The following is a 26,427-nucleotide window of genomic DNA, read 5'->3' on the forward strand; positions in this document are numbered from 1 at the left end:
AGAGGAATGTGAACTGTCTTAATGACTACTGCCTTAGCAAGGACCTGGACCCACTACAATTTGCCTATCGCCACAATAGGTCTACAGCAGACACAATCTCAATGGATCTTCACACAGCCTTAGACCACCTGAACAATACAAACACCTATGTCTGGATGCTTTTCATCGACTATAGCTCAGCATTTAACACCGTCATTCCTACAATCCTGATTGCTGACCTGCAGAACCTGGGCCTCTGTACCTCCCCCTGCAATTGGATCTTTGACTTCCTAATCAGAAGACCACACCCTGTGTGAACTGGTAACAATATCTCTTCTCACTGACGATCAACACTGGCACACCTCAGGGACGTGTGCTTAGGCCACTGCTCTACTCCCTTTATACTCATGGCTGCATGGTTAGGCACAGTCGACTGACACCTATAAATTTGCTGATGTTACAACTACTGCCGGTAGAATCTCAGATGGAGATGAGGGGGCATTCAGGAGTGAAATATACCAGCTAGTTGGTGATGTTGCAGCAATAACCTTGCACTCAATATCAGTAAGACAAAAGAGCTGATTATGGACTTCAGGAAGAGTAAGACGAGGTCACCTCATAGAGGGATCAGAAATGGAGAGAGTGAGCAATTTCAAGTTCCAGGGTGTCAAGATCTCTGAGGATCTAACCTGCTCCAAAAATATTGATGCAGCTATAAAGAAGGCAAGACAGGAGCTATATTTCATTAGGAGTTTGAAGAGATTTGAATTGTCACCTAAAGCACTCGAAAACTTCTATAGGTGTACCGTGGAGAGCATTCTGACAGGCTGCATCACTGGTATGGGAGAGGAAGGGTGGGGTAGGGAGTTACTACACAGGTCCTAAAGAAGCTACAGAAAGTTGTGAAATTAGTCAGCTCCATCTTGATTGCTAGCCTCCATAGTATGCAAGATATCTCCTAAGAGCAGTGCCTCAGAAGTTGGTATCCATTATTAAGGACCTATCATCCCGGACATTCTCTCTTCTCACTGTTACCATCACGTAGGAGGTACAGAAGCCTGAAGGCACACACTCAGCAATTCAGGAACAGCTTCTTCCCCTCTGCCATCCGATTCCCAAATGGACATTAAACCCATGAACACTACCTCACTTTTTATATACTGTCTAGTGTATATTATTTTTTCCACTATTGTTAAACTATTATATATATAGATATATATATATATACTTACTGTAATTGATTTACTTATTTATTTTTTCTTTCTATATTATCACGTATTGTATTGAACTGCTACTGCTCAGTTAACAAATTTCACCACACATGCCCGTGATAATAAACCTAATTCTGACTCTAAGAACTGTCAATTGGTGTGGATATAGCCCAAGTGTAGAGAGAGAGTGACACTGAAGCAGATCAACAGTTCACTGAATTTAATCGGAACTGTTGTAGAATTTGAAAGAAAGGGAAAACAATAAATGTGAGACCGACAGGACCGTTAACAAAAACTCTCAAACCGAAAGTTAATGCCAACATTGTGACTAGAAGCAGTAACTAACAGTAAGTGAATACTACTCCTTTACAGTATCAATCAAAATGGTAGTCGTCTTTCCCAGACCAGCACAAGGATAAGCAGGGAGCGTAAATGTTGACAAGACTAGAATGAGAAGAAGGGAGCTACATACCACCATAATGAAATGCCAGTTAGCTAGAATTTGCGTACTCACAGCAAAATTTTGAATCTGCTTCACAGCCCAAGCCCACCTGTGTGGGCACGTAGGCTCCCCTCCCTATGCGCCAGAGATCTGTGCCTGCTGGAAGTCCTGGATGAGAGATTTATCATGGAATTCATTGGCTAGAATCCAAGAACTTTCCTCATGGCCATACCCCTCCCAATTCACAATGTACTGGACTTTCCCTCACACCCTGCAAGATGCCAGGAGGCACTACAACACCATGGACCAGGGAACCATCCACCAAGTGGGGAGGAGGGGGAAGGGGAGGGGTTGTGACTGGAGCTGGGGGGAGGGGTAGTAACCAGCTTGAATTGGGAAACACGAAACACTGGGTTGGCGTTCATTGATGATATTAGGTGCAATCTATACGAGACTTTGTTGACAGCCTTCTCCATTACGAATGGTCCCACATACCATGGGGCTGGTTTGCGACTCTCAACCTTCAGAAGAAGATCCCTAGATCCAGCCAGATGTTCTCCTCTGGCTTAAAAGGCCTCACCTGTTGGTGAAGCCAATCAGCTTGCTAGGCATGTTGTTTCTAAACACACACAAAGAATCCTTGGATCATCTCCACTTGTGCTTGTTGAGTTGCATCGACTTTTCAGCAGCAGAAACTCAAACATCAGTTTCCTGGTCAGGGAGGAGTGCTGGCAGGAATCCCTTCTGGCATTCAGAGAAGGTCACGCCAGTGGAGGACAACTGGAGGTTATTGTGGGCAAATCTCTGCTCAGACCAATTGGGAGCTCCAGGACAGGGGGCAGCATAGGGTTGTCTCTAACTCCTGATTCACTCTTACAGTCTGTTCCATTTGGTGCTGGAACCAGCTGAGATGTTGGCTGTGGCTCCACTAGAGAACAGAAGTGGGATGTGAACTGTGGTCCTCAATCAGACAATATGTCCTGAGCCAAGACATGCAGCCTGACCACATATTGAACCAAAAGGTGGAAGTCTCACAAGCTGACGGGAGCTTAGCAAGAGCAATGAGGTAGGTAGCCTTGGAGAAATGATCCACCAAAACCAGAATGGCAGTGTTTCCATCGGACGGGGGAAGACCAGTGATGGAATCCACCAAGAGCTGGGAACAGGGGCGGTGAGATATAGCAGACCCGCAGGGTGCTGTCCCGTATTGGGTGCAAGTGGGACAAGCAGAGACAAAGTCGTGGACATCCTAAAACATAGATGCCCACCAAAATCATCTCCTGATAAATTACTGAATGGCCAACCAGCCTCATTGATGTACTTACTCTTCAATGGACATCATTTCTGAATAGAGAGTGAAAAGAGCCAGGCCTGGAGAGGACTACTATCGGTTAAGAGATCAATCGCATAAACATATGGCTATTGTTGTGGCAGGAAAGTGGCTTTCTTTTCACTGTAGGCCTCAAGAAGATGAGAATATTTAGCCAGCATGCTGAACAGATCAACTCTAGCAGTTGACACAAGAGGGGATTCACAGACGGGAGCTTCAGCTGGACCCAGACAGGTAGACAGGCATGCAGATCCCCAGTCTTGGAGTGCCTTTAAGGACCAATCAATCCTTGGGTTGGATCGAGACAACCGGGGAAGGCCAAGTATCTATGAATCAACCAAACAGAAGAGTCGTTCCCTATGGTTCCCTTCAAGCATGTTGGAGCAGTTCGGTGGAAAGGTGGATGTTGCCAGTGCCCAGAAATCGGCTATCCAGGACTTTGAGGTCAAAATTTTCTTTCAATTTCTGAGTTGGAGCTCCCAATTTCAATGGACAATAGACAATAGACAATAGGTGCAGGAGTAGGCCATTCATCCCTTCGAGCCAGCCCCACCATTCAATGTGATCATGGCTGATCATCCATAATCATTAGCCCATTCCTGCCTTCTCCTCATATCCCTTGACTCCGCTATCTTTAAGAGCTATATCTAACTCTTTCTTGAAAGCTTCCAGAGAATTGGCCTCCACTGCCTTCTGAAGCAGAGCATTCCATAGATCCACAACTCTCTGGGTGAAAGAGTTTTTCCTGAACTCTGTTCTAAATGGCCCACCTCTTATTCTTAAACTGTGGCCTCTGGTTCTGGACTTCCCCAACTTTGGGAATATTTTTCCTGTCTCCAGCGTGTCCAATCCCTTAATAATCTTATATGTTTCAATCAGATCCCCTCTCATCCTTCTAAATTCCAGTGTATACAAGCCCAGTCGCTCCAATCTTTCAACACATGACAGTCCCGCCATCCCAGGAATCAGTGGGATAGACATGGCCAAAGGCTGCTGAATTGCACTTGCGAGTGCAGTAATGGCTGTCACGTGATCCTGGCTGGTTGTAAGCTCCCGGACTTTGACTGCGGGAGCAGAGAGCACTGCGATCTGATTCCAGTTGTCTACGGTGACACTGCAAGGGATGACACCCGATTCTTCCAGCTAAGCCTGGGCTTGTCAAACTGAGATTACCTGTCACATTGCTTTGGTCACTTCCCCCAACACAGATTTGACTGCCTCTGACTTCTCCCCCATCTGGCCAATGAATGCCAGGGCCAAGCTCAGCTGTTTTCTCTCTGCTGAGTCCACTTTCATTGTCGAGACTTGATGTCAATTGGTATGGATATGGCCCAGGTGCAGAGAGGGAGAGAAAGGGAGGCTGGAACAGGTCAACAGTTGGCTGAGTTTAATGAGAACTGTTGCAGATTTTGAAGGAAAAGAAAGACAATAAACACTAGGCCAACAGTGCCATTCATTAAAACTATCAAACTGAAAGTTAATGCAATCACAGTGGCTAGAAGCATAACTAACTACTAAATGAATATATCTCCTTTACAGCGGCAATTGAAATGGTATTCTTCTTTGCAAGACAAGGATGAAGAAAAGCAGTGAACGTAAACAAGTCGACAAGACGGGAACACATGCAAGGGAGTTAAATACCAGCACATTGAAACACTAACTAGCTGGGACGTGCATGCGCACGAGCGTGATTGCCGAACCAGTTCCAGGCCCTCATCCCTCAAGGTCGGTTGTTGCAGGGAAGGTAAAAAAGGAGCTGGCTGCGTGTCATGGAACTCTATGTTGGGTTGGCGGCTGCCTCCATATTGGTGCTGCACTCCTGTGTTCGCTCAGTGGAGGACAAGCTGCATTGTATTCATCATCGGCTGTAAATCTTTGGCGTGAGATGAAGAACTCCTGCAGGCTCGTTCTTACAGAAGCATGACTCCAGGACAACATACAATCTTGAGACCATGCCACTCAGAGATTTAGGCCATATTATTATTTTTATTTATACTTTAATAACAGTATGTTTATCTGCTATCATAATTATCTGTGCTATGTGTGTTCTGTGTGACTGTTGGTACCAAGTTTTGCACCTTGGTCCTAGTTTCCCTTGACTGTTCTGTGTATTTTTGAATGACAATTAAACTTGAACTTGTAAAACCTGTAAACTTGTAATCTCCGGGAATTTTCACACACAACAGTCTCTACAGTTTATTTAGAATGTTGCAAGAACCAAAAAAAAAATATAGAATCCAGTGAGTGTAAGTTATGTAGGCAAAAACACCTTATTAATGAGAGAGGTCAGAGGAGAATGGCCAGACTGGTTCAAACTGACAGGAAGGCAATAGTAAGAACATAAGAAGATAAGAAATAGGAGCAGGAATAGGCCATCTCGCCCATCAAGCCTGCCCCACCATTCAATAAAATCGTGGCTGATCTGACCATGGACTCATCTCCACCTACCTGCCTTTTCCTCATAACTCTTAATTCCCCCACTACGCAAAAATCTTAAATATATTTACTGAGGTAGCCCCCACTGCTTCATTGGGCAGAGAATTTCACAGTTTCACCAAGCTGTGCAGATCCTCCTCATCTCCATCCTAAATTTATTCCCCTGAATCTTGAGGCTACGTCCCCTCGTTTTCATTTCGCCTACCGGTGGAAACAACTTTCCTGCCTCTACCTTACCTATTCCTTTAATACTTTTATATGTTTCTGTAAGATCTCCTCTCATTCTTCTGAATTCCAGTGAGTACAGTCCCAGGCGACTCAATCTCTCCTCATAAGTAACCATGATTTACAACTGTGGTATGCAGAACACCTCTGAACATACAACTTTGAAGTTGAACTTTGAACTTTGAACTGTATGAGGTATAGTAGAAGAAGACCACAAACAGTGACCACTTTATAAGGTACCCCTTTACCTAAGAAGTCCTGAATATGCAGTCGAACGAACACACACCAGTCCTCATCGAGGGATCAGCAGTGGACAGACTGAGTAGTTTCAAGTACTTGGGAATCAACATTTCTGATACGTATTGAAGCAATTACAAAGAAGGTGCAACAGTGGGTATATTTTATTAGGTGTCTAAGGAGACTTGATGTGTCACAAAGACCCTAGCAAATTTCTATAGATGTTCTTGAGAGCATTCTAACAGGTTGCATCACCACTTGATATAGAGGGACCATTGCTCAGGATCACATAAAGCTACAAACTCAGCCAGCTCCATCATGGGCACTAGCCTCCCCAGCATCGAGGACTTCTTCAACAGGTGATGCCTCAGAAAGGCTGCATCCTTCATTAAGACCCCATCACCCTGGACGTGCTCCCTTCTCATGGCTACCATCAAGGAGGAGGTACAGGAGCCTGAAGACTGGATGTTTTAACAACAGCTTCTTCCCACCCACCATCAGATTTCTGTTTTTTTCTCTTTTTGCACTACTTATTTAGTTTAATTTTTACATATATTTTCTTATTGTCATTTATAGTTTTTTATTATATATTGCACTAGTGCAAAACAACAAATTTCATGACATCTGCCAGTGATATTAAAAGTGATTATAATTCAGAGAATTAGTGCAAGGTTTGTATAAAAGTAAGTGATTTATGGTCAGCTTTAACCAAGGGGTCTATTCCATGATCTACCTCTCTTTGACTCTGTCTCCTGGGCCTGAATTATGTCCTAATTGCAAGTGGCAACCAGAACAAGTGCATTCGATGTCTGAACTCTCATTGTTTGAGCACCTGCACAGCAGTGGAAATTCTCATTAGTTTAAGCTGCTTTTATCAAAGGAAGCCAGCACATGAAGGACAGTTTTAAGGATTAGTCATATCCAGTGGAAATGGATATTCTGCTCAATGTAATTTTGCACATAGTGTACTCCACTCATGGTTCCAGTGTTCATGGGTTTGTGGACCATTCAGAAATCAGATGGTAGTGGGAAGAAGCTATTCCTAAAATGTTGAGTGTGTGTTGTCAGGCTCCTGTACCTCCTCCCCAGTAATGAGAAGAGTCATGCCCTGGATAGTGAGGGGTCCACCATGATAGATATTGCCTTCTTGAGGCATCACCTTTTGAAAATGTCCTTGGTGCTGGGGAGGATAGTGTCCATGATGGGGCAGGCTGTTTACAATCCTCTGCTGACTTTTCTGATCCTGAGCATTGGCCTCTCCATACCAGATGATGCTGCAAGCAGTTAGAACGCTCTCCATGGTAGGTCTGTAGAAATTTGTGAGTCTTTGGTAACATACCAAATCTCCTCAGACTCCTAATGAAATATAGCTACTGGCATGCTTTCTTTGTAATTGCATCAACATGTTGGGCCCAGGACAGATCTCCAAAGATGTTGATCTGTAGCAGCTGTTACTGAACATTCTAAACACAGTCATTGCTTTAGGACACAGAAAGCAAATTCTTGTAATTCGTGTGAAGTTCAGATATTAAAGTTATTTTGATTACAAACTTTCATACGGTTTGACACAGTTATTTATGTCATCTCATATCAGTTAATTTGCAAGTGGGAATCAGTCTTCCTAATGTTTTAGTTTTAAGGTAAGCCAACTCCAATTGGATCCATCAGATCCCAGCACTTAAAAGCATCAAGGATTATTCCTTAGTGCAAAAGGGAAGCAGAAATCTGCTACTCTTTTAGTGCATTGCCAATTGCACTAGCTCATCGAGAATTTTAGTTGCTTGAATCAGAAGTTTAACTAGTGTTTCAAAACAAGACATGTCTTCCATTTCCCAGTGATTCCCAATTCAAAACCTTTACCTTGTGACATATAGACTAAATCATTCACTCATCCTGTGAATATGAACAGACTTGCCTCCAAAAAGTAACATTCGAAGGATCTCGTTAATTAGAGTTAGAATTGGAATTGGTTTATTATTGTCACATATACTGATGTACAATGAAAAGCTTGTCTAGCATACTGTTTGTACAGGTGACCTCATTACACAATGCACTGTAGTAGTACAAGGTATAAAAAAAAACAGAATGCATAATAAGGTGTAATAGTTACAGAGAAAGTACAATGCAGATACACAATAAATGGGAAGATCATGGTGATGTAAATGGTGAGGCCAACGCATGCACAGTTGCAAGGCTGCTGGTGCGGATGGCATCCCAGGGTGAGTACTCAGGATGTGCACAGCACAACTGGCAAGTGTGTTTACTGATATTTTTAATCCCAGTGTAGAGTGCCCTCCTGCTTCAAAACATCCACCATTGTTCCTATACGGAAAAAGACCAAGGTAACATGTCTAAATGACTGGCATCCTGTCACACTCACCTCAATAATAAGCAGATGCTTTGAGAGGCTGGTCAAGGACTACATCTGCAACTTACTACCACCCACACTGGACCCCCTATAATTCACCTACCGACACAACTGATCGACAGTTGACGCAATAGCCACTGCTCAACACATGCTTACACATCTGGAGAAGGATGCTTATGTGAGAATGCTGTTCTTGGACTACAGTTCAACATTCAACACCATAATTCCATCCAGACTTGACAAGCTCAGAGACCTCGGCCTTGACCCAGCCTTGTGCAGCTGGATCCTGGACTTCCTGTCAGATTGCCAGCAGGTTGTAAGAGTGGACTCTGTCACCTCCAACCCTCTGACTCTCAATACAGGAGCCCCTCAGGTCTGCGTACTGAGTCCCCTCCTTTACTCCCTGTGTACCCATGACTGTATCACCACCCACAGTTCCAATCTGCTAATTAAATTTGCCAACAACACTACATTGATTGGCCTAATCTCGAACAATAATGAGGTGGCCTACAGGGAAGAAGTCATCTCTTTGACACAGTGGTGTCATGAAAACAACCTCTCCCTCAATGTTGCAAAAACAAAGGAGCTGGTTGTGGATTACAGGAGGAATGGAGATGGGCTAACCCCTATTGAACTGGGGTTAAGAGGGTAAACAGCTTCAAGTTCCTTGGCATCTACATCACCGAGGACCTCACGTGGTCTGTACACACCAGCTGTGAGGTGAAAAACATACCAGCTGTGGTGCCTCTTTCACTTCAGTCGGTTAAGGAAGTTTGGTGTGGGCCCCCAAATCCTAAAGAACTTTTTACAGGGGCACAATTGAGAACATCCTGCCTGGCTGCATCACTGCCTGGTATGGGAACTGTACCTCCCTCAATCACAGGACTCTGCAGAGAGTGGTGAGAGCAGCCCAGCGCATCTGTAGTTGTGAACTTCCCATTATTCAGGACATTTACAAAGACAGGTGTGTAAAAAGGGCCCGAAGGATCATTGGGGCCCCAACCACAATCTATTTCAGCTGCTATCATCTGGGAAACAGTACTGCAGCATAAAAGCCAGGACCAACAGGCTCTGGGACAGCTTCCTCCACCAGGCCATCAGACTGATGAACTCAGGCTGATTTGAGTGTACTCTATGTTACATTGACTGTTCTATTTATTAAAAATTACTATGATTGTACATGACACACTTTAGGTGGAGATGTAACATGAAGATTTTTACTTCTCATGTATGTGAAGGATGTAAGAAATAAAGTCAATTCAATTCATTTTAAAGAATCTATTTTCTCATTCTAAGGAACCATTCAATAGTCTTATAACAGTAGGATAGAAGCTGTCCTCGAGCCTGGTAGTACATGCTTTCAAACTTTTAAATCCTCTGCCTTATGGGAGCGGGTAGAAGAGAGAATGATCAGGGTGGTGGGGTCTTTGATTCTGGTTGAATCTCAGAATGAAAGTGGTACTCGATTCAGATTTGCAACCCCACAAAGACTTTATCTTCTATCAGAAAGGGGCAACGTTGGCTGACTTGAAAGATGCCTAAGCTCAGAATCAAAATGGGGGAAGTGGGACTGCAGTATGGATGGATACTTGTTCTCATTTCCCTTCCAGACTCACCTCTGGTCACCTATTTTCTGCCCACATGTCTCTAAATCAGCCAGTCTATTTTGGTCATTTGCACTAATGAAGGGGATGAACATTAAAGCCTGAACCACCATTCAATGAGCTCATGTTTGGTCTGACAGCCACTACAAATGTGCTTCCCCCACCTACCTGTGCAATCCTTCAGTCCCTTGCTTATCAAGCAATTGAATCAACTATTCCAGAGGAAGTGGTTCAGTCAGCCACAATGACTACACTAAAAACAGTTAGACAAGTACATGGACAGGAAAGCTTTTAGAAGACTATAGGCCAAACGCTAGCAAATGCAACCAGCTTGGATTGGCATCTTGCTCAACATAGACCAGCAGGCCAAAGGGCCTATACCTATGTTGTATGACCCTATGACGCCATAGTAGAAGGAGTCAATGATAAGGTTTATTCTTTAATGATCTCCTTCCAACATCCAGTTTGCATTTGGCCTCAATTACAATTTGGTCCAGTCGTAGACCAAAGAACTGAATTCAAAAAGAGAGTTTCAGCCCCTAACGTCAAGGCAACAGTTAACGAAATGTGAAGTTAACAGACTGATGCACCATCAATAACTCACTCTGAGACGTAAGGCGAGATATCAGCTTTTATTGACTGAAGAAGGAACCAGCCGTGAGTGACCATCATATTACATCCTGGAGAATGAGGCAGAGGATTAGACCTGAATCGCCTTTATACAGGGGCCTGTGGGAGGAGCCACAGGAGCAGTAAGCAGGGGGTGTGTCCAGACAGGCACACGTAGTTCACCACACAGACAGACAGACAGACATACTTTATTGATCCCAAGGGAAACTGGGTAAGCCCTGGTAAACCTGAAGTCAAGAGATATGAAGATGAAAGACTTCAATCACGGGAGTAAGGGTGGTGGTGGTCATTGAAGGTCAACTGTCTCACCCACATGAAGATAGAGACAATGTGCAAACATGCCAATGTAATACAAAAGCACTTGAGGTTTTCTGGTGCTCAAAATATAGATACTGCTGTGACCAGTTTCATACCAAGCTCATTGGGAGGAGAGGATAAAGTGAGTCCTGTAGTCTAGAGAGATTCCAAGAGAGAGAAGAATAGAGGACCTTTATGAGCAGCAAAGAACAGAGGGACACTGGAAACTGTAGATGCTGGAATCTGGGGCAACAGTCTACTGGAGGGACTCAATAAGTTGAGCAAAATCTGAGGAAGGAAGGAATTGTTGCCATTCAGGATCAAAACCCTACATCAGAACAGTTCAAAGTTCAAAGAACATCTATTATCAGAGTATGTATAATTTACACAACCTTGATATCTGTCTCCTTACAGGCAGCCACCAAACAAAAAAAGCACAATAGAACCCATTTAAAAAGAAGTCTATCAAACAAGTTCATCAAAGTGACTCCAGTCATCACTGCAACCGATCCAATAGCCCATCAGTTGCAGCCCATGGCCTCAGTTCAGTGCAGAGATGACTAAACCAGCCTGTCCCTGACCTTTTCAGTCTGGCCCAGTACCTAAATCATCCAAATCTGTGTCATTCCCCACTCTTGAACCTACGCCTGCCGCTTCAACACACTTTTGGGCCTGGGCCCCACTGCCTCGGTTTGGCCCAAACCTGACCATTCCAATTCAATCGGACACTTAAATCGATCAATCCTCGGGTCTTGGGCCCAGGCCCAGACCCTGCCTCGCCTTGTTTCTGCCACATCGAGTCGCCTGCAGGTCCAATCCAGCATGTCCTTCCTGCCATTTTGGCACTTTTATATCAACCTCTGGCAATTAAAATAAAATTATACGGAATTAAAATTAGAATTTTGAAGTGAAAAACAATAATAATGTCCCTATCAGTTTATCTTCACACAGAGTGGAAAATGTAAGGATGCGAAGCGTGTCCCTGTATTAATAGCTTCTGTCTTACTGCTTCTTAGCTCAGCCATTAATAAACAGAGTAGGAGTTCTGTGAAGTGTTTGAATTCTGCAAGGGGATAACCCAGTGCTGGGGGAATTGATTTTAGTCACACTGTGGATGCCTTGTTTCGAAAAATATCTGTATTTGACTTCTGAACATTTGAAAACCGAAAGACATCTCTCTCTTTCTACCATTTAAAAAATTCAAGTGACCTTTTCATATCTATACTTATTTCACATCTCTGTTTCTAAATTGTCAGACCATTGGTCTTATTTTAAGTGTAAGAGGAGCAGAAATATCTTCCAAGAAAATAAACCTGAGAAGACTGAAGTCATCACCATCAATTGTCATCACAGACTCTGTTCCCCAGTCCCCAAATGCATCTTTTACCATGGCAACAGACTGACTGTGAGCCAGACACTTAATAGCCTTGGTGTGCTCCTTGACTTGACCCTGAAATAGGCCCTTTAATAATTGTTCACTAATCCCCTCACCCATACCACCACCAGCTCCGCTCCTGCCTCAGCTCACCTACTGCTGAAGCACTCGTTTATTTCTGTATGCTCCAGACTCGCCTCTTGTTCCACACTCACCCACTTCCCGTTCACGGAATTGCTCCAGCATCTGGTTAAGAAACTCGCAAGTTTCAACATTCTCACCTTAGTCTTCAAATTCCACTGTGGTAATACTGGTCTGTCCCCCTCACTCCCTCCATTACAGACATTCTCATCCACCTGGGTTTCCGCTCTTGGTTCACCTTTCTTGTTTCCTCTCCACCCTCCACCCCACAAATCAATCTGCTCTTTGCTTGTTTTTGTTCTAGCTGTGCTCATTCTTGACTTTTACTAATGTTTTATTTATGTATTTCTTGTGAATGCTGCTCATCTGATGATAAACATTAAAAATAAAGATGAGTTGAAGATGAGCTTTATTATCAACTGTACACTGAAACATCGAAACATACAGTATACATTACTAGCAGCATGGTAGCATAGTGGTAGCACAATGGCTTCACAGCACCAGCAATCACCAACTGAGGTTCAGTTCTCACCACAGCCTGCGTGAATTTCCTTCAGGTGCTTTGGCTTCTCCCCACATTTCATTGGTGTATGGGGTTAGATCTTCCAGTAAGATGGCTGCACGCTCAGATGCAGCAGCCTCCACAGGGCCAACCAAAGGTGTTAATTGACTTTTTAACAGTAATTTTTATGTTAGCAAGACAGTGCTGGGCATTAAGAACTTCAAGTACTGCAGACCTACCCCATCAGCGAGCGGCTCATCGGCAGCGAAGCTAGACTTGGCGCGGACCATGTTGTTGACTGCCCGTGAGAGGTGTCGGAGTTGGCGTTCGAAAGTGGTGCGCAGTCTAGCAGTGAGTGATTGTCTTAGTCACCTTTCTTGTGACCGCAGGACACTGCTGGCCATCGCCATTGTGAAGAGCTGCAAGTCCGGTTCGCTGGTTTATTGGTGGCACCAACGACGGGGGAGCTGTAGCGCAGACTAGGCCTCTTACCACGGTGTCGCCTTTTGCAGCCGCCAGGAGAGATGCCACAGGAGCCGGTGTGGCACAGCATCTATGCTGGCATTGGTGCTGCCCTCTACTGTTCACTTAGTGGAAGACAGGCAGGATTGCATTTGTCTGTAGACTGCTGCAGGTTTGATCTTGCCAACAATATCCATGGACTCAGGGACTTGGGCTATATTATTTTTTTGTGGGTATGACTATATGCTTACTGCTATCTTATATATGCTATATATGCTGTGTATGACTGTTGGTACTGTGCTGTGCACCTTGACCCCAGAGGAACACTGTTTAATTTGGCTATATTCATCGGTATTCATGAATGGTTGAATGACAAATAAACTTTAACTTATTATATTATTATTATAAGTTGGTAACTTATGGGCATGCTATGTTGCTGCTGGGTGCGTGACAATGCTTGTGGGCTGCCCCCAGCACAATCCTCCCTGATCTGCATTGACGCAATGACACGTTTCGATGCTTCAATGTATAGTGAATGTGTCAAACAAAGCTAATCTTTACGTCTTTATTTTTCTGTGTTTTTGATGCTGATGCCGGTAGATCTTTCATTGCCCCTGCACGTATATGTTCTAGCACAAATGGCTTTCACTTCCATTATTCCTCCCATATCTGGTTCACCTATTACCTACCAGCTTCTCTCTCTATCAGTGCTTCCCTCTCTCTGCTTTCAGGATTTCGTGTCTTCTGTCTGATGCTGAAGAGAGAGAATATCTGGGTTGTTGATTATCTTGGCTGCTTTACATCCTTATTCTGTTCATGCATAAAAAAAATTTCTGATTTATCTCTCTGCCCACTAAATATTGACAAAATTGAAATATTCCTCTATAGTTTGACCTGCCCTGTCTCCAGGATCTGGGATTTCATCCCTACTCTCCCCTTTTCCCCACCAACCCCAACACATCTCCTTCTCCTAGACACAAGAGGTACTGCAGATGCTGGAAATCTAGAGCAATACACAATTTGCAGGAGGAGCTCAGAAGGTCAGGCAGCATCTATGGACGAGGATTAACAGTCAAAGTTTCAGGACGTTGTAAATATATTTCCCTCTACTTTCAGATACTTCAATGACCTTATCAACTTTACCAATCTTCACCTCATCTATGCAGATCTGGATCACTCTTTTGTTTGAAAACTTTCCTCTAAGTTATCACTGGACAGTTTTGTAGATTGGCTTACTGTTGTCACATGCACCAAGATACAGTGAAGGTCTTGTCTTGCATATTGGTCATACAGTCCCAATACACACTGAGGTAGTACAAAACAAATCAGAACTGCAGTACAGGCTGACAATAAGGTAATAAGGTGCAAGGCATGAAGAGCATGCTGTGTCACTCTTCATCTTCTGTGTTAGCAACAGAATAAAGTGCTGACAATGACACAGCCAGTGATCTCATTTGTTTAGAACTGGATTTGGAACTGGAATTGGTTCATTATTGTCATCTGTTACCGAGGTACAGTGAAAAGCCTGTCTTGCATGCAGTTCATACAGATCGAATCATTACAAGGTGCACTGAGGTAGTCACAAGTTAAAATGCAGAACTACATGCAACAGTAACAGAGAAGGAGCAGCGCAGGTAGACAATATGTCACTGTGTAATTGTAGTTATGATGAAACAAGGGTTTTATTAATTTATTCATCTGTAAGTTGTGGGCATGACAAGCAAGACCTTGGTAAGTCCACATACAGCGTACTGTCTACAGTTCTGGCCGGGCAGCTGAAAGAAAGATGTCAATATATTGGAAGGTTACCAAGACTGGAGTGGTTAAATTTTAAGGAGGGATTGGATGGTCTGGGATTTTTTTTTCTCTCCCATCAAGTGTAGAAAGCTGAGCGGTGACCTTATAGAGGTTTATAATTCATGAGGGTCGTGGCTAAGGTGAATGCTCACAGTCATTTCCCCAGCGTAGAGGAATCCAAACGTAGAGTGTAAATGTTTAGAGGGAAAAGCTTCAGAAGGGTAGATACATCGTTAGGACAGTTCTGGAGGGACATGAGCCAAATATGGGACTAGTTTAGTTGGACACTTGGTCAGCATGGAAGAGACTGGCTGAAGAGCATGTTCTCATGTCATAGAACATTTTAATTCTAAGACCAGAATTTACTATTCCCAGAAAAGGGAGCCTTGAGAGGCATGCTCACTACATTTCACAAGCTGTGGGTAGGGAACATTGATGGGTTGTGTTCCAGGGTGTGAGAGGAGACTGGTGTTTCTAATATATATTTCATATGGATAATGATTGCAGGCTTTGCAAGTGTTGTTAAAGAGTTCAGAAGACTGAGAGATGACCTCAATAAAACATGAAAGGTTATTGAGCTTGTTCTGAGGATTATCCTTCCCCAGGGGTCAAAGATCAAAATGGATTTTATTGTCAGATGCTCAAGTACACACATGCATTGGTGCATTGTAAAACTTACTTGCAGTGGCACCACAGGCACATAGCATCAGATATACAACATTTGTAAGAAAAACTTAAATTAAACACTATTTTTACAAGAAAGCTCATGAATTGAACAAATTAAGTCCACAGTACTCAAAGTGTGTCAGGAAGCGTAGAGGAGGTTTGACATAAAGGCAGAGCAGCAGAAACGGTTCAGTGGTGAATGATAACTTTAATAACAGAGTACAAAATACCAAGCCGTGGGGTGGCCTCAAAACAAGAGAGAACAGAAACTAAACACAAACAACAAGGTAAACTTTGGGGACAGGGAGAATGCAAGGTAGAAACACGTCATTGGAGCCCATTAGTTTGATGAGTGAACAAGAACTGGAGTTAAATAGGCTGCAGGTGATGGATCTGGAACAAGTGGCAGGTGAGTCCAATTGGCTGGGTGGAGACTAGGAGGTACTGCATGTGGAGGGCAGGGGCATCAGTGGGGGCAGGTCTGACCTAGTGTTGCTACACTGAGGTAGTGATTAGGGTTGTGCTGGTTACTTCAGGAAGGGAATGGTTGGAGTGAGTGAAGTAACTGTATCTTGTACTCAGTGGTTTGGGACTTCAGGCTTTTGTACCTCCTGCCTGATAGTTGTGAGAAGAGAGCACAGCCCAGAGGATGGGGATTTTGATGACATATGTTAATAAAGAAGTAATAAACAAAATTTTAAACAAATGAATTCAAAACATCTTTAAGTCCACAGTGGGGAGAGAAATGGAGTGGGAGGATGGATGCCTCAGACATTGACCTCCATCTTGCCTTGGACTTTTACCTGTGCACAGATTAGTGAATAAGGCTGAAGTGAGACAAAGCTTGCATGCTCTGCTGAATAGTTCCATATACATGCACAGAAGCATGTCCTTCAACATGATTGCACTCTAATACATTTCAACCAATCCCACTCTAATCTCACTTTTTCTCCTGATATTGCCATCAAGTCCCCCCAGATTCTATCACCCACCTACACAAAAGGGATAATTTTCAATGGCCAGTTAATCAAACATCCCTCAAGTCATTGGAATCTGAGAGGAAACAACAGCACCTAAAGATAACCCCCAGGGAGGACGTGCAAACACCACACAAACAGCACCAAAAATCAGGACAGAACCTGCGACCTGAGGAAGTGGGACACTGGCTCTACAAGCTGTGCCACATTTCCTCCCTTGTAAACCTCTTCCAATATATTGGCCATCAGTAAAGCACTAAGACTAATTATTTTTAGCTCCAGGACAGTATGTGAACTGAAATATTTACTCATTCCTCGTGTAAGAAAACGTTGCATAAACCCATTTGTCCACATCTCATGTAAGACGGAAATGTAAATACCATGATTAACTATCATAAGCAGATTGTTGTTGGTCCTAATTTCATCCAGGAATGATGCATTCTGAAAACTAGAAGAGGACCAAGCTGCTTAAACTTCACAATGAGATTGTCACAATAACATTACAAAAATTAGCCGACCGGTGGTGCAGTGGCATCCGCACCGGACTTTGAGCTGAGTGGTCCCAGGTTCGAATCCGGCTGGCTCCTTGCACACTTTCCATCTGTGCAGGGTTGAACATCGAGCTAGCAACTCTGTCTTGTAAGAAACAGACAAAAAGTGCTAAAGAATCGGCAAGGCTCAATGCTCCACAAGATGCGGAAAGGAACAACTACAATCACAAAAATTATTGAGGCATGGGTCAAGTTACACACAATCTATTTTACATCGAGGCTAACTCCAATGCAAAGATCAAAAAATCGAGATGTCATGACTCAAACTTTAAATGTAAACAAGAGAGGGAAAAGACAACAATGAAATTGCTTGATAAAGGAGAAATAGAAGTTACAATTTCACATAAGGACGGTAACAGCTCTTCTTGTTTGAGAGCTCATGATGCAAAGAATAGAATAGAATTGCTTAAATTGTCTTTGTAATCTGGCACTTGACAGGAGCACTCTCAGAAAATGAAACCATGACTGATTTCCAGAAATAGAATTGCTCGTCTGAAATGCCAAGTGGGTCGTCATGTGTGGCAATCATGCAGTGAAGTATATATTGGCAATCAGTAATGGAATAAGACTGTTAACTTTCACTGGGTTAATCATTTATAGCTGTTGGAATATACACAGGCTGTGCTATTTCTGACATGAGATCTGATTGCCTAACCCATGAATTACCAAACACAATACAAATCACATCAAACGTATAAATAACAGTTCATTCTCTGTAAACTGAGTGGATTCTATTGCTTTCTTTTAATTGTTATTGCGTAGAAAATGTCCTGAGTTGCCAGCCATACTTTAATCTTCCTAATTAACTGAGTCATGTGCATGTATAATGAGAAGGCAACCTGATCTGCATACATATATCTTTGAAGATGACAAAGCAAGAGGATAAAGCTGTTAAGAAACTGCACAGGAACCTTGGCATTATAAATTGAGATACAGAGTGGAAAAGGGACTAAGTGAAGTATAATCATTACAAATCACTGGCTGGGTTCCAGCAGGAGGTTTGAGATTAGTACTTCATCCTCCACTTTAGGAGTAATGTCAAGACCTTAGAGAGAGTGCGGGGGAGATTGAAAGGTTAAATGTGCATTTCTGTAGCAGACTCCAAGTCACTTACATCCCAAATGTGTCACACAGCAAGGGCAGCACATTGCAACAGCAATTAGTGCTGGTTCCTCTTGGTTCTTTAGACACAGCTTTGATCCTGACCTTGAGTACTTTCTGTGTGGAGTTTGCACATCACCACTTGGGCTCCCTCCTAGGGCGCCAGTTTCCTCCCACACCCCAGAGATGTGCTGATAGGTCAATCGGTCACATATGATAGTTATACAAAATTATGAGGGGTATAGATAGGGTAAATGAAAGAAAGCTTTTTCTATTGAAGTTGGGTGGACCTACAACCAGAGGACATGGGTTAAGGGTAAAAGGTGAAAAGATTAAGGGGAACATGAGGGAAAACTTCTTCACTTAGAGAGCCATGAGAGCGTGGACCGAACTGCCAACACAAGTGGTGCATGTGAGCTCAATTTCAACATTTAGCGAAGTTTGGATAGGTACATGGGTAGTAGGGGTATGGGGGGTTCTGGTCCTGGTGCAGGTCAATGGGAGTAGGCAGTTAAAATGGTTTTGGCATAGAGCTGTAATTTTCTTTGACTATGATTCTATGTTGCCCCTAATGTGGTGGGTGCTAACAAAATTGGTGTAGAGTTCATGAGCATGTGGGAGAGAATCAGTTCGAGGGAAATAATCGGAACAGGAATTGTTTTATTATTGTTCTGTTTACTGAAGTACAGTGGAAAATTTGTCGTGTGTTCTTGCAGATCAGATCATTGCACTGTGCACTGAGGTAGTACAAGGTAAAAGAGTAACAGAGTGCAGAATAAAAACTATTAGAGTTACAGACAAAGTGTAGTGCAGGTAGACAATACGGTGCAATATCATTTTAACAAGTACTTACTTAAATTAGAGGGTATGTGCTTACAGCGAGAGGAGAAATATTTTAAGGGGACTTGAGGGGCAATTTTTTTCACATAGAGGGTGGTGGCTGTATGGTATTAGTTTATTATTGTCACATGTATTTGGATACAGTGAAAAGCTTGTTTTCCATACTTGAATGAACTCAGCAGTCGGGCAGAATCTGTTGAAATGAGCAGTCAATGTTTTGGGTCGAGGACCCTTTGTCGGGAGCAACAGGAGGCAACATTGCTGTTCTATAACATTTGTCTGCTTTTTATGAAGCCGACGTCAGCTATGTCCTGACGAAGGGTCTCGGCCCGAAACATTGGCTGCTCATTTCAACGGATGCAGCCCGACCTGCTGAGTTCATCTAGCTTTTGTACATCTTGATTTAACCACAGCATCTGCAGTGTACTTTGTGTTTGTTATCCATACTTTGTGTTTGTACAGATCGAATGATTGCACAATGCATTGAGACAGAATAAGGTAAAGCAATAACAATGCAGATTAAAGTGCAAAAGCCTCTGAGTGAGTTCGGTGTAGATGAACAATAAAGTGGAAGCTCATAATGAGTTGGAACATAACAGAGGGGAAGAGATTGATGAGTATGGTTAGAGAACCAGCATATTGATGGGCTTTACAGCCATCTTGTACTAAAATGCAAATTGATAATCTTTTTATGTGTAGACACTGCTGTAATGCAGGAGACACAGCAGCCATTTTGTGCACAGTAAGATCCCACAAAGAACAACTGTGTTGGTGCTGAAGGTTGTGGCCATGATATGATACCAGGGTTAACTCTGAGGTGGGAATAAACCGGAACTGATCAGTTCAGAAAACGGCCAACGCTGTGTGTAAACTCAGTAACTTTCATGGTGTGACGTGCAGGGAAAAAAACTTAAGTTACTTTCACTCAGAATGAATCATCTGTTCTTCCTCAAGTTAACACTTTGCAGTATTTCTCAAGCACAGCAACGAAATGCCACACTTACGATCAATTACCATCTTAAAGCACTGCCATTGACTTGCTTCTGATTAAGTATTATTTGTATTAACATACTCTTTGCGGTTTCTTTCTTCACTGTCTTTTACAATTGGTAATAGTTCTTTCCTATTTCATTCTTAACACATAACAACAGAGATATAAGAGCAGAATTAGGCTATTTGTCCCATCGAGCCTGCTCTCCCATTCAATCATGGCTGATCTTTTCTTTAATCCCTTTTCCCGTCTTCTTCCCATTACCCTTAATACCTATACCAAGCAAGAAGCCATCAATCTCTTCCATAAATATCCCCAATGACCTCCTGTGGTAGCAAATTTCATTGACTCACCACCCTCTGCCTGAAGAAATTCCTCCTCGTCTCATTTTATTCTGAAGCTGTGCCCTCAGATCCTAGACTCTCATCCTAATGGAAACATCTTCTTCCTGTCCACTCTACCGAGGCTTTTCAGTGTCCAAAATGGACTCAGATACAACAAAAAGCTTTTGGTTTGCATGCCTTCCAACAGATTGTAGCATACATAAGTACATCAAGATGACACAAAGATTAAAAAAGGATGCAGAATATAGTGATGCAAGTGCAGAGAAAGTGCAGTACAGGTAGACAAGTAAAAAACAGGGTCCATGACAAAGTCGAATGGGGAAGCAAGAATTCATCCTTTGCGTATAATTTATGTTCTGTGTCTTGTCTGAACCGACATGCATATGATGCAGAGTTTAATTGCACCTCTGCCTCACTGTACCTGTGCACAGGACAATAAGTACTATCAAGGACACAAACCTCCCCGTCAAAGAGCACATCTTCAAAAGGCTGTGCCTCAAGATGGCGGAATCTCTCCCTAAGGACCTTCATCACCCAAGACATGCCCTCTTCTCATTATTACCATCAGGGAGAAAGTACTTGTAAACCCACACTCAATGTTTTAGGAGCACTATTTTCCCCTCTGCCCTCTGAATGGTCCATGAACTCCTGAACTCTACCTCAATATTCCTCTTTTGTAATATTTATTTATTTTATTTTTATTGCAACCTATAATTCTTCTTATTTCTCACACTGTACTGCTGCCGCAAAACAACAAATTTCATAATATATGTCAGTGATAATAAACCTGATTCTGATCCTTAAAATTGATTTGGCTGGGAGTGATCCTCGTCTGTGCCAGGCCTGCGCCATGATGCTGTGCCCACATCTCTGAAACAGATACAGAGGTGAAGATGCCACCCTCTGAGCAGCAGGTGACAGCAAAATATCCCTGAACAGTCCAGGGATGAGAAAAGTTGATATCTGATAGCGCACAAAAAAAGTTTCCTCAGCAGATGGAATTAATACTGTTGATTGAGAGGTCTGAAGATGTTAACGTGGCTCTCTAAATGTTGCCTTCCTCTCGAAATACATATCATTTCCATTTATATCTGCTCTTCATTATCCTAGACATTTGCAGAATTATGAGAAGAAAGGCAGGGTAGACAGTCACCTTGACAGTCTCTTGAAATGAATGCTAACAGAAATGTAGAAGAAATGAAAGTGCTGACAATTTTCTAAGTGGAGGGAAAATACAAAAATCTGAGGTACAAGGGGGACATGGAAATCCTAGGCAAATGGGATGTTAGCATTCATTTCAAGAGGACTAGGATATAAAATCAAGGATGTAATGTTGAGAATTTATAAAGTGCTGGTAAAGCCTCACTTAGAACATTGTGAGCAGTTTTGGAGCCCTTATCTTAAAAAAGATGTACCGAAACTGGAGAAGGTTCAAAAGAGATCAACGAAAATGATTCCAGGATTGAATAGTTTGTCATATGTAGAGTGGTCTATGGCTCTGGGTCAGTATTCACTGGAATTCAAAAGCATGAGAGGTGATCACATTGAAACCTATCAAATGGTGAAAGGACTTCATAGAGTAGATGTGGAGAGGAGGTTTCACATGGTGGGAGAGTCTAAGACCAGATAACATAGCCTCAGTATAGAGTGATGATCTTCTAGAATGGAGAAGAGGGGGAATTTCTTTAGCCAGAAAGTGATGCACCTGTGGAATTTTTCACCACAGGCAGCTGTGGAGGCCATGTCTTTATGTCTATTTAAGGCAGAAGTTGACAGGTTCTTGATCGGTCAGGGAGAAGGCAGGAGATTGGGGCTAAGAGGAAAATTGGATCAGATGAAATGGCAGAGTAGATACAAAGGGCCAAATGGCTTAATTCTGCTCCTATATCTAATAGTCCTATGGTCTAACATTGCATTTTCTTTCCTCACCACAGAACAAACCTACAAATTAACCTTTAGGGAATCTTGCACAAGTATTCCCAAGTCTCTTTGCACCTCAGTTCTTTGTATTTCTTTGTGTGTCCACCAGCATTTTGTGTGTGTTCTTTGTATTTCTCCCCATTTAGAAAATAATCACCCCTTTCATTTCTTCTACCAAAGTGTATGACCATATACTTCCTGTAAGTCCTTCTATAACCTCTCTACTTCCTTGAAGGTACCAGTCCCGCCATCTATATTCGTATCGTATGCAAGCTTTGCAGCAAAGTCATCAATTCATTTGCCAAAATCATTGACATATTCTATAATGTAAAAAGAATCAGTCTCAACACATACCCCTGTTGTACACCACTAGTCAATGGTAGCCACCAAAAAAGGCTCCCTTTATTGTCATTCTGTGTCTCTTGCCAATCAGCCACTGCTTTATACATGCTAGAATTTTTCCTGTAATACCATGGGCTCACAGCTTGTTAATCAGCCTCACGTGTGGCACCTTGTCAGATGCCTTTTGAAAATCCACAACGTCAACCAACTCTCCTTATTATTTCTTCAAAGAATTCCAACAGATTTGCCAGGTAAGATGTTCACTTGAGGAAACCATGTGCCTCCAAGTACCCTGAGACTTCATCCTTAATAATCAACTGCGACGTTTTCCCGAACAATGAAGTTAGTCTAACTGACCTATAGTTCCTTTCTTCTGCATCTCTCCATCATTGAAGAGTGGAGTGGCATTTGCAATTTTCCTACCTTCTGGAACCATTCCAAAATCTAGTTATTCTTGAAAGATCATCTCTAACGCCTCTACGATCTCTTCAGCCACTTCTTTCAGAACCCTGTGGTGTACACCATCTGGTCCAAGTGACATCTACCTTCAGACTTTTTAGTTTCCTTCTCTCTAGTTATGGTAACCTCACACACTTCATGACCCCTGACACCTGGAACTTCCACCATACTGCTAGTGCCTTCCACAGTGAAGACTGATGCAAAATATTCAAAATTATTCAGTTCGTCTACTATTTCCTGGTGACCAATCACTACCTCTCAAACATTGTTCTCCAGCACTCCGATATCCACTCTTTTACACTTTATGTATCTGAAGAAACTTTTGGTAATCACTTTAATATTATTGGCTACCTTATTTTGTATTCCATCTTTACCTTCTTAATGACTATTTTAATTGCCCTCTCTTGGTTTTTAAAAGCATCCCAATGCTCTAACTTCCCACTAATTTTTGTTCTATTCCCACTGATTTTTGCTAACTTTGCTTGAGGTCTTACCAACATCAGCCTCCATAACTCTCCATTATCTGTTCTGGCACTTCGGTTCCCATCCCCCTGCAACTCTAGTTTAAACCCAACTGTGCAGCATTAACAAACCTTCCAGCAAGGATATTAGTTCCATTCCAGATCAGGTGCAAATCATACTTTCTGTACAGGTCCCACCTTCCCTGGAAGAGAGCCCAATGATCCCAAAATCTAATGCTGTCCCTCCTACACCAACTTCTTAGCCACATATTAAACTGTATAGTTCTGGCATCATTAACATGTGGCACGGGTAGCTATCCTGGGAGGTCCTGCCTACCTCCTACCTCCCTGAAGTCCCTATGTAGAACCTCGTTACTCGACCTACCCATGTCATTGGTACCTACATGGACCACGACTTCTGGCTGTTCAACCTCCCACTTAGGAATCAGTCTGAGATATCCCAGATCCTGGCACCTGGGAGGCAACATATCATCTGGGTATCTCATTCTTGCCCACAGAACCTCCTATCCTAATGAATTCCCCATCACAACAGCGTGCCTCTTCTTCCCCCTTCCCTTCAGAGTGATAGAGCCAGACTCAGTGCTAGACGCCCGACCACAGCGACTTTCCTCTGTTAGATGAGCCCCTTCCTCCAACAATACCATCACCCCTTCATCAACCAAAGTGATGTACCTATTGTTGAAGGGGATGGCCACTAGGGATACTCTGCACTGGCTTCTTAACCCCTTTCCCCTTCCTGACCATAACCCAGTTTCCTTCACTCTGCACCTCAGGAGTAACTACCTCTCTAGATGCCCTATCTTCAGCCTCCCAATTGTTCTGTAGTTGATTCAGATCCAGTTCCAACTCCTTAACGTGGGTTGTTAGTAGCTGCAGCTGGATGCTCCTCTCACAGTTGTAGTCATCGGGGACACTGGAGGTCTCCTTACCTTCCCACTGTGGTAAACCATGTATCGCCCCTCTGCTGACTGCTCCTGCGGCTCCTCCCACAGACCCCGGTATAAAGGCGATTGTGACTCTGCTCCTCCCACTGTCCTGGGCGGTCATCCAGCATGGATGTGCTCCATTTTACTGCTTATAAAAGCCTTTCTGCATTTACTCTGCTTCCAGTCTTTTGCAGTTATTGATAGTGCATCACCCACATCCCTCAAGAGGAGCATTCCTTTATCCTGCCTGGTATCTCCACTCTCCTAGCTGAACAGACATAAACAAGGAAGGAAGTAAAAAAAGGTTAAAAAGGTTTTATTTTCTTTGCTTTCTCTGACCGAAGCCTCGAAGAGATAAGGTATTTGACAAAGTTCCACATAGTAGGCTTATTCAGAAAGTCAGAAGGCCTGGGATTCAGGGAAGTTTGGCCAGGTGGATTCAGAATTGGCTTGCCTGCTGAAAGCAGAGGGTTGTGGTGGAGAGAGTACATTTGGATTGGAGGGTTGTGACTAGTGGTGTCCTACAAGGATCAGTTCTGGGACCTCTACTTTTGTGGTTTTTATTAACGACCTGGATGTGGGGGTAAAAGAGTGGGTTGGCAAGTTCTCAGATGACACAAAGGTCAGTGGTGTCGTGGGTAGTGTAGAGGATTGTCAAAGATTGCAGAGGGACATTGATAGGATGCAGGAGTGGGCTGAGAAGTAGCAGATGGAGTTCAACCCGGAGAAGTGTGAGGTGGTACACTTTGGAAGGACAAACTCCAAGACAGAGTACAAAGTAAATGACAGGAAACTTGGGAGTGTGGAGGAACAGAGGAATCTGGGGGTACATGTCCACAGATCCCAAAAAGTTGCCTCACAAGTAGATAGGGTAGTTAAGAAAGCTTATGGAGTGTTAGCTTTCATAAGTCGAGGGATAGAGTTTAAGAGTCGCGAGGTAATAATTCAGCCCTATGAAGCTCTGGTTAGGCCTCACTTGGGGTACTGTGTCCAGTTCTGGTCGCCTCACTATAGGAAGGATGTGGAAGCATTGGAAAGGGTACAGAGGAGATTTACCAAGATGCTGCCTGGTTTAGAGAGTATGCATCATGATCAGAGATTAAGGGAGCTCAGGCTTTACTCTTTGGAGAGAAGGAGGATGAGAGGAGACATGATAGAGGTGTACAAGATATTAAGAGGAATAGACAGAGTGGACAGCCAGTGCCTCTTCCCCAGGGCACCACTGCTCAGTACAAGAGGACATGACTTTAAGGTAAGGGGTGGGAAGTTCAAGAGGGATATTAGAGGAAGATATTTTACTCAGAGAGTGGTTGGTGCCTGGAATGCACTGCCTGAGTCAGTGGTGGAGGCAGATACACTCATGAAATTTAAAAGACTACTAGACAGGTATATGGAGGAATTCAACGTGGGGGGTTATATGGGAGGCAGAGTTTAAGGGTCGGCACAACATTGTGGGCCAAAGGACCTGTACTGTGCTGTACCATTCTATGTTCTATAAAGCCTCAAGATCACCACTCTGCCTCTGTCCATGCAGACGATGGCTGCTGCCATGATGGCCGCTGCTCCTGCCCCTGCCTTCCTTTAATTTGTTCGTGTTAATCAATCCCAAATGCCGACTGGCACCGGTCAAAGCTCTGTTTTGCTCTAGCGACCCATTGCTACGAATGGAGAGATTCGGAACACGTACAGACAGAAGAGACTTCACTTAATTGGGCTTTACGTTCAGCAAGGCTGTTGAGAGGTGAAGGGCCTGTACCTATGTTCATTGGTCCATGCTCCATGTTTCATGTTG

Source organism: Hypanus sabinus, chromosome 5, assembly GCF_030144855.1.
Source record: "Hypanus sabinus isolate sHypSab1 chromosome 5, sHypSab1.hap1, whole genome shotgun sequence".
NCBI classification, from domain to species: Eukaryota; Metazoa; Chordata; class Chondrichthyes; order Myliobatiformes; family Dasyatidae; genus Hypanus; species Hypanus sabinus.